General features: G+C 28.5%; 1 protein-coding gene and 1 long non-coding RNA gene across 2 annotated transcripts in view; one reads left to right on the forward strand and one right to left on the reverse strand.

Moving 5' to 3' along the window:
• Window positions 1-10,120, reverse strand: part of LOC123271072 — a 14,689-nt gene extending 4,569 nt beyond the window's left edge. Inside the window, exons 1-2 of the long non-coding RNA XR_006510771.1 lie at window positions 9,922-10,120; window positions 8,094-8,099 (exon numbers count right to left, since the gene is read on the reverse strand). This is a non-coding gene — a long non-coding RNA (uncharacterized LOC123271072). The remainder of the gene's footprint in view (window positions 1-8,093; window positions 8,100-9,921) is intronic.
• The window catches only part of LOC123271071 (protein dachsous), a 296,162-nt gene that overhangs the window by 116,711 nt on the left and 165,068 nt on the right, over window positions 1-14,383 (forward strand). The gene's annotated exons all lie outside the window — the stretch shown is intronic.

The following is a 14,383-nucleotide window of genomic DNA, read 5'->3' on the forward strand; positions in this document are numbered from 1 at the left end:
GGAGCCTGAAAAGCTTTGGACTTTTATTTATCATAATTTATTTACAAACAAACATATAATAGTCTAAGAAACAAAAACATTAGGTGGTTTGCATGTCAACAAAACCTTTTAAAATTTCAGTTTTTGGCTCTTCCTGATAGATGGTTTCACAAGTTCTCGCTAGCAGAACCATTTTACCAAAGTATATATATTATAAAGCGTAAATTTTATTTTATTATGTATGTGAGAAAGGCCTACCATATAATAACTAGATAGATATGCACCGTTTAGGGGCCAATGTAAGTGAAACACGTGAGAATAAGCATACGGCATAACAAAACAACAAAACTTAATGGTAAAGATCGTTTCGCTTTTGATTATAAGAATTGGCGCGAATTTATCTTAGTTAACCTGGCTTCCAGCACTGGCACGAGAAAGTCTTCTTTTATATTTTGTTATCGGCGTTTCATGAGAGATGAATTATTACTGTTCCTCTAACTCTAACTTACTTCGGCACAATACTTTCTTTAATCAAGTTTTATAATATTGCTAATAATAAACGTGCCAGTTTCAACACTCTTAAATGTCAGTTGCTTGGATAAAAATACGAATTCGATGATAAAAAATTACTGGAGAAGCTATTTAAAGAAAAATTAATCCCGAAATTCACGGATAGAATTGAAGAAATAGTTGAATATCTGGTCAATAATTTTAAACTAGTAACTTAGCAGTCACTATGTGACTGCTATGACTGGTAAAATATAAATAAATAAAATTTTAGATTATCAAATAATGATTCCCTGTTGAATGACAATCGTATCTTTCTTAAATATTTATGTTTTTTAAAGATATAAGCTCATCCTGGATATTACAGTCATCAAGCAGCTTTCATTTGAGTACCCACATGCATTTTTACGATATATTTTTCTATATATACATATATATCATATAAATTTTAAAGATATGATTATCCTGATGTTACACTCATCAGCAGCTTTCATTTGAGTACCTACATACATTTTTGATATATTTTTCATATATTCATATATATAATATATATAAATATATATAATATATGAAAAATTGATGTAGGTACTCAAATGAAAGTCTCGATGAGCTTGTAACATCGGAGTAACTTATATCTTTAAAATAATAGTTCACAAAACACAAAATCAATTCCTAATTATGTTCAATTGCACTCTACTATCTTAAAAATTGACATTTCTAAATATATAAGCTTATTCCGATGTTACACTCATCAAGAGCTTTCATTTGAGTACCCACATGCATTTTTATATATTTTTCATATATACATATATATAATATATATATAAATATATAAAATATATGAAAAATTGATATGGGTACTCAAATGGAATGGTCTCGATGAGTGTTACATCTAGATTAGCTTATATCTTTAAAAATGTCAATAGTTCACAAGATACAAAATAATTTCTTAATTATGTTAAATTGCACTCTACTTTCTTAAATATTGACATTTTTTAAGACATAAGCTCATCCTGATGTTACAATCATTAAGAGCTTTCATTTAAGTACCCACATGTATTTTCGATATATTTTTTATATATACATATATATAATATATATAAATATATAAAATATATGAAAAATTGATGTGGCTACTCAAATGAAAGGTCTCGATAAGTGTAATGTCGGGGTGAGCTTATATCTTTAAAAATGTCAATAGTTCACAAGATACAAGGTCATTTCTTAATTATGTATCTAGAAACAAAGTATTTTTAAATGCAGTCTCAGTACTTATCATAATAAATTAAAAAAATTTTTTTTATATCAATGCAAAATTTAGTGCAGAAAAATAAAATAAATATTTGGCTTACTAAAATTCAAAGGTCCATAGTTTACGAGAATATAATCAGAGGTATGTTGATTAAATTCTTTGATTCAGGCGATGATAATGCATTTTGCCTTCTGGTGTGTCTTTAGCTCCCTTTATTTTTTATTCTTTTAAAAGGTTTTTATTTTTACTGGCTGGTACTTATCCCGAGTGTAGAGTACGAGTATATCTGAGTCTTGTTCTTCGCGCGGTCGAATTGCCTCTGCGGTTCGACGCAAAACAATCAACAGAGCTCCTTTTTTTTAGTTTAAAATAAAAACTATTTTTATTTTCATTTCTTACGGTCACGTCATTATGTTTCTGTTATTTGCCTCAAGGATAAAACTTTCACGGTCAAATAAGTAAGAGTATAATGCACTTTTTTACACAATATATTCTAATTATACCCACCTTTTTTATTTTCAGCAATAACTTTGTCTTAAACATCACATTTCCAGCAAAATTATCCTTCGTTTGAGGAACAAACATTTAACAGATGGATTTTAAAAAGAAGGACTGTAATTCTTTATTACAATTCCAGCTCGGAGAATTTTTGGCGCCCAAGCACTAACCCAGATTAAGGAGTTATTATTTTAAAAAAAAATAGTTGATTTAGAAGGATAAATCTCTTTCTTGATTCAAGAATTTTTTGTTAAAAAAAAAATGCTAAGTAAAATTATTTGCGAAATGAACTTGTATTATGTAAACTATTGACATTTTTAAAAATATAAGCTCATCCCGATGTTACACGCATCGAGACCTTTCATTTGAGTACCTACATGAATTTTTCATATATTTATATATATTATATATATATGTATATATGAAAAATATATCAAAATGCATCTGGGTACTCAAATGAAAGCTCTCGATGAGTGTAACATCGGGATGAGCTTATATCTTTGAAATATATGTTATATATATGTATATATAAAAAATATATCAAAAATTCATGTGGGTACTCAAATGAAAGCTCTTGATGAGCGTAACATCAGGATGAACTTATATCTTGAAAAACATCCACAGTTACGAAAGTACAGTGCAATTTAACAAAGGTCATTATTTAATGGAGCAAAATTTTATTTATTTATAGTTACACAAGTCACATAGTGACTGCAAGGATGCTTGTTAAATATTATCATTTAAAATAAAGAAATAAAATATACTAAATGATAAAAAAAAATTTGGTCGTTATATATACTCTGGTAAAATTTCTCCGCTAGCGAGAAGGCGTAGCCACCTAGAGGTCAAACCAAAAACTAACTTCAATTTAATTATTATCGCAGAAATATTAATTTGAATTAATACTACACTAAAACAAAATTCATCAAAAGGTTCGTTAAAAAATTTACCGCTAGGTGGCTACAATTCTCGCAGTTACAATTATAAAATCTAGGTATTTAAGTTTTTACTGATAAAATAATTTATTAATATTCAATAAATTTTATTGAATTTAAATTAATGATTTAATAAATAATTAGAGAATTTTTAATTATATTAAATTCATAAAAATTATTTCTAAATAAATGAATTCAATAAATTTTTCTATTAGTGAGGATTTAAGTATTTTTCTTAATAAAAATTCTGAGAAAAATTTTTTTTTTAATTTTTCACAAAAATAATTCAAGTAAAAATAAAAATTACAAGTATTAGTTTGTTGAATAATAAGCAGAGGCTTAAGAAACTTTTCTTAGCGATTATCTACGCCACTGACTTAAAGCGTATAAAAAACAGAAAAATAGAGAAAAGAAAAAATGCATATTGTGTAACGTAGGACGTATTGAATACGCGGGACTCAAGACCGTGGAAATGTTTCTAAATTTTTTCGGCGATGAAAAGGAGCTCAAGAGAATGAGGCTGAAATAAGAATAAGAATAAGAATGAGAATGGGATGAGAGCAAGCATGAGCGGTAATATATTGTATTGGTAGTTTGTCTAGCGTGTGTAGTATAGTAGTGTCTTGATCTATTACTACTATTGACGTATGACATGAATTTATTTTTTGAGATTACTCATAAAGATTGCCTGTCAGCTCGTACCACTTTATCCTCAAATGTCATTAACCATAACTTGTTGACATTTACATCTCTATTTTTTAAATCTAATAACTTATTAGGGGCATTTCATTCGAAATGGGAAAATGACTAAAATTTTTAAATTTCTCTAATTTATTCTAATTTAGTCCTAATTTATTATTAAAAGTTTATATTTTACTAATTTGTAAAGAAAATTTTTTTTAATTAATAGGAAAATCGATTTTTCTATCCTAGTAATTTTTTAGCCGTACTAACTTGTATCCAGGTCAAATGTTGTTTTAATAGTTTTAAGACCAAATTTATTTTATGTTTGTCATTAACTAACATATTTATTATTATAGTTTTAAGAACAAATTTTTTTATGTTCGTTATTAATTAACACCTAAGTTTATCAAGATCGTGTTGTCAGCATGCTAAATCCTTTATTTGTGTTTTTCAATTAGTTTTTTTTAATTATCCTAAATAATTTATAGTTAAATATATAAACAATAATGTTTCTAAAGTTAAAATAATATAAAAGTCTTTTTAATAAACAACTTGATGTCGACATTTTGTACTTGTCCCACCAGTCACAAATGCCTGTCCCACTAGTCACAATAAAAACAAATTTTTTTAATTGTTTCTACGTAGCTAATCAGTCTAATTCTTCATAATATTGAATGTTTGTAGGATAAATTTTGTATTGAGAGGGAAGTATTTTTTAAAAGCTTAATGATCGAACTGAAATTGGACTTTAAGTATACCTTTGGTAAGATAGAAGGATTTTTCTTAGTCCCACCAGTCACACTCAGTCAAATGATAATTATGAGAGACTTAAAAAGTAATGGAGGTTTTTGACAAATTTATATGATAAAATAAATTTTTCTATAGGGGAATTCCATGCGAAGTGGAGAAATGACAAAAATTTTTTAATTTCACTAATTTATTCCTAATTTATTATTAAAAATGTATATTTTACTAACTTGTAAAGAAAATTTTTTTTAATCAATAAGAAAATCGATTTTTCTCTCCTAGTTACTTTTCAGCCATACTAACTTGTACACTGATAGAAGAATTTATTTTTACCAAAAAATATTTGTTAATAGTAAACAAATCATTTATTCGAGACCACTTTTTAGTATTAAACAAATATTTCTTAGTAATTAAAATGATTTGTTTGTATTTAATAAATCTGATATTTATTTATTAAATATTAATAAATCTTTTTAAATACTAAGAAATATTTATTAAGGACTAAAAAGTGGTCTCTAATAAATGATTTGTAAAATATTAACAAATATTTTTAACTATAAACAAATCCTTCTATCAGTGTATCCGGGTCAAATGATGTCTTAATAGTTTTAAGAATTAATTCATTTTATGTTTGTTTTTAACTAACATATTTATTATTATAGTTTTAAGAATAAATTGTTTTATGTTCGATATTAATTAACACCTAAGTTTTTCAAGATCGTGTTGTCAGCATGCTGAATCCTTTATTTATGTTTTTTAATTAGTTTTTTTTTAATTATCCTAAATAATTTATAGTTAAATATATAAACAATAATGTTTCTAAGGTTGAAATAATATAAAAGTCTTTTTAATAAACAACTTGATGTAGACATTTTGTACTTGTCCCACCAGTCACAAATGCCTGTCCCACTAGTCACAATAAAAACAAATTTTTAACTTTCCGCTAAGAAAATTGAAGATTTTCAAAAATCGGGAAGTTATTGTTTTCACCCCGTTTTGCAAAAATCGAGTTTTCATCAGATCTCGACGTTTGAAGGTCACAGGAAGCTTCCCTGACTATCCCCGCGAGGTTGTCATGGTGTCTATATATATATGTGTGTGTGTGTGTGTGTGTGTGAAAGTATGTGAACCGCTTATAACTTTTGAACGGCTTGACCGATTTCATCGTGGTTGATGCCATTCAAAAGGGCTTGACCAAACTTAGATTTTGAAAACAATTTGGACCGATTCAGATCAATAGATTTTGAGAAATTTTCAAAAAACTGAAAAAAAAAATTTTTTCAAATGTGGTTTTTTTGGAATAACTTTTAAACGGCTTGATGGTTCAATTCTAAAAACTAATCAGCTCTTAACCTCAAAAAACCACGTTGATCGCCACCAGTCCGGTCAAAATCGGTTGATTCGTTCGAGAGATATCGTGAACGAAAGAAAACCGAAAAAAGTGTTTTTTCGGAATAACTCCGAAATTCCTAGTGCGATCAATTCAAAATTTGAGATTCTTTGTGAGGCTTAAAAAACTTCGTCGAATGCTGCCAACCGCGTGAAAATCGGTTTATTCATTCAAAAGTTATTGCGGTTTAAAAATTCAAAAAATAGTGTCTTATCAAATCTCAATCAGACTTTTGAGCTCGAAGAGCTCAAAAGCATAGGAAAGCAATCTCTTTGAGCTCCGAGAGCTCAAAATAACCCATAAATTGTATTTTTAAGCTCGAAGAGCTCAAAAACATCATTGGTGCAATTTTAAGCGCCTAAGTATGGAATTAGCGGGAAGTTGCAGGGATGGCCTTTAGGGTCAACCGTTTTCCTAATTTTTTTAATTGTTTCTACGTAGGTAATCAGTCTAATTCTTCATAATATTGAATGTTTGTAGGATAAATTTTGTATTGAGAGGGAAGTATTTTTTAAAAGCTTAGTAGTCGAACTGAAATTGGACTTTAAGTATACCTTTGGTAAGAGAGAAGGATTTTTCTTAGTCCCACCAGTCACACTCAGTCAAATGATAATTACGAGAAACTTAAAAAGTAATCGAGGTTTTTGACAAAGGGATGTTGTTAATTAGTTTTTCTTCTATATTATAAGATAAATTTTACGATAGTATAAATTTCAGTCGCATAATTATTTATAATTGATGGAATTCCAGAGTAAAATATCCCACCAGTCACTATGGAATGGCCTTTATTAGTTATTTTCTTTATTATTTTATCTTCGAAAAATGACAAGAAGCTAGAATAATAATCTAAACTATAAACAATTTCAAGCTTTTCAAAATATATCTACTCAAAGGTAGTCGCTGATAGTTTGCTATTATGATTGTTATTATTATTAATATGAGAAACACTTAGACTATTTGATTACTCATTTAGCGGAGAACACCGCGGATCTTTCATCGCGAGATAAAGCAATATCTTGGAAGGAAGCAAATGAGCGGAAAACGTGTTTCATACCCAGAACATTATGGAAAGTGGTTTAATCTCATATTGCAAGATGTAGATGGATTGAGCAGAGTGTAGAGTTAACGTCTAGTGCTGTAGGGTCAATTGGTACTAGTTCTGGTCGCTGATGCAGAGTACTGGTACCAGAATCGTGCTGCGTAATCCAACACCACCAGATGCCGTGTAGTGTTTTATCTTTTTTCTTTTTTGTTTATGAGAACGAATATTATTAAATGTTTTTATTATATTTACCAGATATAGGAGCCTTTTTGGTGAGCTTTGTTTTCACAACCAGATCGGTTTCACTGGACAAAGACGTCATTATGCTTTTGGAAGGACACGGTCTTGCTTTCGTCAAAATCTAAGATGTTTACTACTATTAAAACAACATTAGTACGGCTAAAAGTTACTAAGAGAGAAAAATTGATTTTCTTATTGATTAAAAAAAAATTTCTTTACAAATTAGTAAAATATAGACTTTTAATAATAAATTGGGACTAAATTATAATCAATTAGAGAAATTTTAGAATTTTTAATTTAGCTGTAAATGAATTTTTAAGTCTAAAAACTAAAAAACAGAATTTTTATGAAGTTTGCTTGTTAAAAAAGTAAATTTGTAAATTCAGGTTGTAAAAAATATTCTCAGGCTCATTGGTAAGCCAAACAAGACCGATTATTAATGTTTTAAGAACTTAGACATCCATACAGACATTACAATACACAAAAGCGTAAAGAAGCAAACTAAACAGAGGAGAGCTCGAAATATTCACAAGGCAAACGCGGCTCGTTTGAGCATTCAAGTCGCTCTGCATCATAAACTCGTGTGCTAAGATCCCAGGTTGTATTGCTCCTGCTTAACTCGCGAGTGCTTATACTTAAACATTCTCGACTTAACTTAACTCAACTATATACATACACACTATAATAATACTATCCTCATATGCTTGTTGGCTGTCCGCAGTGATGTCACGGACGGAAGTAGGAGCCGACTCATCTTTCATTTATATTTTTAATTTCGAACACGAGTGACCGCTTTGTTCAAAAGTTCATCCTTCAAACAATTATCTGGTAAAAATTCAATGGAAAAAATTTTTCACTTTTCGAACATATCGCGTGCCTAAAGGTAAAAGGGCGCATATTTTTTTTTATTGCCAATCGAGTAGTAGACACATTCTAAGCTTAAAATTAAAAAAAAAATTGCATAGGTAAAAGGGCGTATGTCTTTAATTGTACGCCCTTTTGCTTTTAAGAATTTGAAATTTTGGTGATCTAAAGGTGAAAGGGTGTATAATTTTTTTTTCGGCCAGTTTACAAAAGAACATATTCGTAGTTTAAAAATGTGAAAAAAAAACTTTCTGTGGTAGTAGCGGCGTAAAACCTCAACTATACAATTTTTTAAAGTTAAAAAAGAAAATATATCCAAAAAACAATAAATTACGCCTGATTATTTTCTCGCTTTCTATTTTAAGTAATAGTTATTATAAAATTTGGATTCTGAATTGTTGATCATGATGAAACAGCTGTTGTGTGAACGGCGCCAGTAGTTATATTCAATAGGGCGATTAAAGCGGGAAATTTCAAAATATTTGAATGTTAGCTGTCATTGTGATTTTTTTTATTACACTGTAAAAAAAAAACCGGTGTGAGTCCATGCGGTGTACGGTGTTAAAAATTCCGGTGTTAAATTCAACACTGAAATCGGTGTAACAGTAACACCGGTCGCGGTGTAAATATTTTTTTTCGGTGTTAAATCGGTGTTATAAATTTTCCGGTGTTGATAATATTTTAAGTAACACAATTTTTATAATTAAACTTTTTATGTTTAATAATTAAAGATAAATAATCAAAAAAAAGTTAATATTTAATTTAGAAAGTTTAAAATAATAAAATATAAAAAAGATGAAAGTTTTTGATTAAAATAAATACACTGTAAAAAATTTCGATGTAAAAATGGACCCAGAGCACTTTACATGGCCGTGTAGTGTGAAATAATGGTGTGAAATTCTCTCGGTGTAAATTTTCGATCCGTGTTACTTTAACACCATTATTAAAGGACAATTTTAGGACATCATATAAATAATCGGAAACTCTAAAATAGTGGATTTTAGTAATTATTTCATAACTTTTAAGTATTTTTTTTAAGATTTTCGGAATACTTCTAAGATAATTTTAGAATCAATGCAATTTATTTGAAGCAATTTAGTTGAAATTTTGTCCTTAAATCTTATGTGGAACCTTTTGTGAATAATCTTAAAACATTTTTTTAACTATTTGAGAACAAATTTTGAATACATTTGAGACATTTTTCGGATATTTTTGAGACAATTTTGGAACATTTTTTGGACAGTTTTGGAGTGTTTTTACAAAAAATTTGAAACATTTTTAGAACAATTTTACGACAATTTTGAACGTTTTTTAAATGATTTTCATAGAGATAATTTATTTTTGCACAGCTGTAGATTTTTCAAGTTAAAAAACATCTATTATATTATGAGAAACATCATGGTTACGATAAAAATAATTATTATATTGTTCCTAAACATTTAATATTGTAAATACTATTTAACTTGTTGTATAACATTCATTAAATCGATTTCTGCGTAATTTTATAAATTTAAAATTCTTAAATAAATGTTACTTGTCTCATTTTGATAAATATTGAATATTAATTGTGTTTTATGGATCATGTAATATTCATACTCAGATACGGTGTAAAATTATTGTACTGTTACACCGGTATTACACCGGTTTAACACCGATATTACACCGGTTTAACACCGGATTTTTAACACCGCAAAAGAGCACCGCTACACCGGTGTTAATACACAGGTGTTACATAGCGGTGTTAAAATGAGTCCATTTTAACACCGCTTTTTTTACAGTGTACTTAATTTTTACGTAATTTGTTTTTGATTGATTTATTTTCTATTTGTTTATATCAAACTTTGTATATGAGGCTGTTATTTTAGTATAACTTGTCTTGTGAAACTATTATTTAACATTTGGTATCAAAACTACAATTTTTTTGTGCGCCCTTTTACCTTTAAATAGTACTTTTCTTAAAGCTGAAAGGGCGTATGTCTTGAGATACGTCCTTTCAGCTTTAGGATACCAATTTTTTTTTCACAGATTTTTACGTTTCAGACAATTTCAAACCGAATGGCAAAAAAAAAATTTTTTTATACGCCCTTTCAGCACAAATCCCTATTAATCCTTAGCTATTCGTCCTTTTACCTCTAGGCACACGATTTGAAGTTAAATATTTATTATTAGTTTCAACAACTTCCGAGATATTATTTGCACTTAAACATTCACGTTGAGTAATAGGTTTTTAAAAATTTCTAAACTTGTAAAATATTATTTCGGCAAATAAAATCTAAAAAATTAGAAACTAAATGAAATTTCTCAACAGGTAATGGCATAGTTGAAATGTACAAACAATAAATAGGCAAAGATAAATAACCGGAATGTCAAAAGTTAATGGATTTCCAACCGATGACTCTATTAGTACCGAAAAAGCTAAAAACAACGGATAAGTGTCGCGATAAAATCACCAAGAACAGCAAAATAATAATCTAATGTGTCTTTCAATATAATATAATATTCTCTTTCTTAGTCGGTTGTTGGCTGTACAGTTACCAGTTAGGAGTAACCATAATATAATATAATATAACCAGATGGATCTCACTTTAGTAGTTCTCAGCAATCTCGAAAGATAGACCTTACCTTGCACGAAGCGGATTCTTAGCAATTAATTATCGGGGATCTTACCGTACCCGCCACCAAAGTATCCGGTTACCGGCAAAATTATTTCGGGTACTTATATATACTTATACATAGCTCTTCCATCTCACATATCACATATATATAACCGAATTCGAGACGAGGACGGATAAATTCGTCGAGGTATGGCGACAGGGATTTATCCGTCCTGCCGTATTCGAATATTATTGTTATTTTGGTGGGCACGACCCCTTTATTTTTTTAGTTTTTTCATTCACCTGATTGCTTTTATTTGTTATTTTATTTTATTCGTCCGGCAAACATGAGATCGATTAGGATCCTGCGATCCCCAAGAAGGACAATTAATTTCTCAGGCTAATCAGCCGAACTGTTATCGTCCGTCGACAACTTTTGTGAAAATAAATCTATAAAAAGACAACACCCGGCTGAGTGAGAAAATAAGCTCATTATTCTGTGGGCCAAAAAACAACAAAATACTACCGACAAATGACCGTAAATAACCGCCCACGTCCCGGATTCATTGACAACTTTCCCCCAGAATTCTAAATAATTAATTGCAATTAAAATTCTTTTGAATTTTTTTATTGTAAAAATGTTTTAGAAATTTATATTTTTTTGTATTTTTTATAGCTCATTTGTTATTATGAATATTAAAATGCTAATATCTTGGAAACTCTTAAGTTTAGAAGGAAACTTTGTTGAACTTTTTTGTAGAAAATTCAATTTTCTAAAAATTTGGTCTCTTATTTTTCCGTAATTTTGATAGTTTAGCCGGAAATTAAAATTTAAACCTAAAAACTAAAGTTTCAAATCTAATAAATTTTCGAAAACTCATTATGAATGTTAAAAAGGCCATGCGAAATGGGAAAATGACTGAAATTTTAAAATTTCTTTAATTCATTCTAATTTAGTCCTAATTTATTATTAAAAGTTTATATTTTACTAAATTGTAAAGAGAATTTTTTTTTAATCAATAACAAAATCGATTTTTCTCTCCTAGTAACTTTTCAGCTGTACTAACTTGTATCCGGGTCAAATATTGTTTTAATAGTTTTAAGAACAAATTCATTTTATGTTTGTTATTAACTGACATATTTATTATTATAGTTTTAAGAACAAATTTTTTTACGTTCGTTATTAATTAACACCTAAGTTTTTCAAGGTCGTGTTGTCAACATGCTAAATCCTTTATTTGTGTTTTTTAATTAGTTTTTTTTAATTGTCCTAAATAATTTATAGTTAAATATATAAACAATAATGTTTCTAAGGTTGAAATAATATAAAAGTCTTTTTAATAAACAACTTGATGTAGACATTTTGTACTTGTCCCAACAGTGGCATTTTTTAATTGTTTCTACGTAGCTAATCAGTCTAATTCTTCATAATATTGAATGTTTGTAGGATAAATTTTGTATTGAGAGGGAAGTATTTTTTAAAAGTTCAGTGGTCGAACTGAAATGGGACTTTAAGTATACCGCGGTAAGAGAAGGATTTTTCTTAGTCCCACCAGTCACACTCAGTCAAATGATAATTACGAGAAACTTAAAAAGTAATGGAGGTTTTTGACAAAGGGATGTTGTTAATTAGTTTTTCTTCTATATTATAAGATAAATTTTACTATAGTATAAATTTCAGTCACATAATTATTTATAATTGATGGAATTCCAGAATCTAATGTCCCACTAGTCAGTATGGAATGCCCCATATAATTTTTTCATATCTTCGATAATTTAGGCAGAAATTAGATTGTAAATCTAGAAACTAAAGGTTGAAATTCTAATAATTTTTTGAATGTTAAGGAAGTTCGAGCGTAACTAATGAGCCAAAATAATGTTAATTTTTTTTAATTTTTGTCTTTCCAATACTCGTCAAAATTCTTTATTTTAATTTAAAATAATTTAAACAATTTAATAATTGATGATTTTTACTTATTTAATAAAGTAAAGTAATAAAATGACTTTGGTATTTATTACTTGCCGGAATAAATAAACAGATTTGGCAATAGCGCGCTTGATTATACCCATAACAGAGAAGTGGATGAGTGTGTGAGTTAAACATTTCTCTCTCTGTAACTATATTTCTATCCTTTTCTTTTTTCTCAGCTGTTGACGCGATGTTGTCAAATCTTTATTCGAATGAATAGCTGACGATAAATGAGTTACAAACATAAAATTTGACTTTAAATATTTCAAAAATTATATCGGTAATGTATTATTATTAAATTGTTTTTATATTTTGCAATAATCCAAGTTTCTTGTGTATAGTTTTTTATCTGTTAAAGTTGGGAGGTTAATATTGAAAAAAATAATTAAAATCTCGACAAAAGTTTGTCCGCCATAAGAGCCCGTGTATAAGGAGATAAAATATGTGATTTTTAAAATTTAATATCTAAGTAACTAAACGGTGAATCTTTTCTAAATTTTGGGATTAGATAAATTACGTATTTATTTATACGTATACTTAATTTCAAAGCTCAAAGTTGGAAATTATTTTTTACATTAGATTCGCTCGAACCTCCTTAAATTCGAAATATCTTAGAAAATATTGAGTTTAGAAAAAAATTTACAAAACTTTTTTGTAGAAAATTAAATTTTCTATAAAAAAAGTCTATCATTTTTTCTGTATCTCGCGTTAGTTAATAATAATAACAATCTAAAGAATAAACAATTGAAATCTTTTCAAAATTTCTCTACGTAGAAATTAAAATGACTTTCTTTTAATTTAAATTATCTGAGCTATTTAAAAAACAAAAAAAAAGATTCGTGATGCATCACTAGCTTCCGTGGTCTTCTCGTGCATGATCACGAGGTAGGGCCATACCATGCCAGACGTCTCATTAAACAGAGTACTGAGAAGCGGACTTATCAAGTGGAGAAACGAAACTCGATCGCAAAGACACAATGCCACTGAATGAACGAGAAGTCACACACGTACAGCCAATAAGAATAACAAGTACATATATGTACTTGCCCACAGAAGAAATAATGAAAAAAAAAATGAGATTAAAGAAGGAGCGAGGGTGAGAGCGAGAGAGATAAAACGAGAGATAGGGATGAGAATGAGAGTAACTACATTACCTCCTGGTGTTCTCTTTTACCCCGTGGGCACGTTTGCCACTAATTAACGTTGATACTAATTAACATAAATACCAGTACTTCCTGGGTTCGTTGGTTACTTACTTACTCTCTTGCCCAATACAATCTCACTGGCTCCATAAGACATTTTTAATAGCTGATTATCAATTACTTTTACTCCCATAACAATCTTACCTGCAACAGAAAAAAAGTTCACTTTTTAGTTACATAATCATTACTTTTTTATGTAATAATGCTTATTAGTGAGTTAATTAATTAATTATCCAAAAAAAATTTTTTTGATGGTGAAATTTGTGTCGTAATTGCGAAAATAAGGTGAAATTTATTTGACGCCTGTGCAGAAAAAAAATCCAGTAAATAATTTTAAAAAATTTCATGTTCTTGATTTGAGCAGAAAAATTCTTAAGCTAAGAAATTTTTCATTCAAGAATTTTTCGTCGTGATCCAAGACAATAAAACTCTTTAAAATTATTTTTTAGGTTCAAGAATTTTTCTTTTGATTCGCTAATT

This window comes from Cotesia glomerata, linkage group LG8, assembly GCF_020080835.1.
Source record: "Cotesia glomerata isolate CgM1 linkage group LG8, MPM_Cglom_v2.3, whole genome shotgun sequence".
NCBI lineage: Eukaryota > Metazoa > Arthropoda > Insecta > Hymenoptera > Braconidae > Cotesia > Cotesia glomerata.